The 2,053-nt window shown below is 46.6% G+C and overlaps 1 protein-coding gene across 1 annotated transcript in view; it reads right to left on the reverse strand.

Annotated features, from left to right (window-relative positions):
• LOC107119884 (keratin, type I cytoskeletal 15-like) overlaps positions 1–2,053 on the reverse strand; it is a 28,570-nt gene that overhangs the window by 7,900 nt on the left and 18,617 nt on the right. The window lies entirely within an intron of this gene.

Consider the following 2,053-nt stretch of genomic DNA (forward strand, 5'->3'; position numbering starts at 1 on the left):
ACTCCCTCTTCTGAATTTACAAGTCTCGGGGAATTGTGTAGTTGGATACAACCCACTATCTTCCAGTCCAAGGTTTCCGGCATTCACAGTCATGTTTGCTATAAAATTAGGGCTGTCAAATGAGAGAATCTGACAAATTTACATTGTTGCCAGTTTAAATGTTCCAAGTCTGTCACTCAGTCCCAATCTGCATCTAGCATTTGCTCTGCTGTTTTACCAAACCCACGATGGAACAGAAATCCCCCTCTACGCTGCATGCCACTTTCACTTTGATTGTGAGATTTTATAGCCGCATCCGGACTGCATGCCACTTGCACTTCGTTTGTTCTCTAGGTTTTATGGTGGCCGTCTGCATAGATTTATGGCCGTTTTATGGCCATTCAGGGGTGACTCTGCAGTCAGTATGGCGTTGGCCCAGGATATTTGAATGTGGTTTTGAGACACATCTTTTTCTGTTCCAGTGTGGGTTTGGAGCAAATGCTAGATGCAGTAATGCTCCCTCTAAGCTGTGGAGTCTTGTGAGCAAAAATTCTACTTTGTGAGCTACTGGCATTAAAGTTATGAGCAAGCAATTTGGCTGCTGCATGAATTAGTTTGCTCTGGAGCCATTCTTCCTGGGCTAAGACAAAAATCTGTGAGCTGGAGGCTAAAAAACTGTGAGCTAGCTCACACTAACTCAGCTTAGAGGGAACACTGGATGCAGACTGGGCCAATGTTGAGTTCCAAATCTAACAAACCCTGAGAGCAATTCATTCAGCCAAGTACAATGCTGGAGACAGTAAATGCCTCCTAGAGTGATGGGATGGTTGCCACCACCTTGAAACAGGCAGTTCCGAGTCCACTCCTAATGAATTCTTCTCTGGAGCAGGAGTTCTAAACTATTGTACAGTCTCAAACATATTTATGTATTTACTTTATTTATACTCTGCCTTTCTCCCCAATGGGGACCCAAGGTGGCTTACATCATTCTCCATCCTCCATTATATCCTCACAACAACCCTGTGAGGTGGGTTACGCTGAGAGTGTGTGACCGGCCCAAGGTCACCCAGCAAGCTTCCATGGCACAAGTGGGGATTTGAACTTGGTTCTCCTAGATCCTGGTCCAACACTCTAACTACACCATGCTGGATCTCTACCATTCTTGAGCACAGTGATTGAATGGAGGATGGCTAGACAGCTCCAGAGGTTCTTGGATGAAGCAGATTGCTTGGATCTTTCAGGCTTGTTTATGGGAGTAGAGCACCCTTGGTCATCCTGATCGATGGCCTGCATCAGGAGATGGATAGAGGGAGGGTGACCTTATTGATTCTCCTGGACCTCTCAGCGGCTCTTAATATGATTGATCACGGCATACTTCTAGGACTGGTTTTCAGGGTTGGGATTGGGAGGCACCATTTTGGGGTGGTTTCAGTCCTACCTTGAAGGTAAGTTTCAAAAGGAGGTGTTGGGGTGTGTGGGTGATAGCTCTATCTCATATTCCTGCAGATCCCAGGGAGGATGTTGAAACCTTGTTCCAGACCCTGGAAGCAGTTTTGGGGTGGAAGAGAACTGATAAACTGAAGCTTAATCTCAATAAAATGGTGCTGCTCCTGGAGGGAAGGATTGACCCAGGACTTAAGAACATAAGAACATAAGAAACCTTGTTCCAGACCCTGGAAGCAGTTTTGGGGTGGAAGAGAACTGATAAACTGAAGCTTAATCTCAATAAAATGGTGCTGCTCCTGGAGGGAAGGATTGACCCAGGACTTAAGAACATAAGAACATAAGAGACGCCAATGTTGGATCAGGCCAAAGGCCCATCCAACACTCTGTGTCACCGCAGTGCCATCAGGAGGTCCAGCAGTGGGGCAAGGACATTAGAAGCCCTCCCACTGTTGACCCCCCCCAAGCACCAAGAAGACAGAGCATCACTTGCCCCAGAGCCCCTAGCTATACCTTGTGGCTAATAGCCACTGATGGACCTCTGCTCCATATGCTTATCTAATTCCCTTTTGAAGCCGTCCATGCTTGTAGACCCACCACTTCCTGTGGCAGTGAATTCTATGTGTTAATC

The sequence above is a fragment of the Gekko japonicus genome, unplaced genomic scaffold, assembly GCF_001447785.1.
Source record: "Gekko japonicus isolate JY-2015 unplaced genomic scaffold, Gekko_japonicus_V1.1 scaffold1255, whole genome shotgun sequence".
In the NCBI taxonomy this organism is placed as follows: Eukaryota; Metazoa; Chordata; class Lepidosauria; order Squamata; family Gekkonidae; genus Gekko; species Gekko japonicus.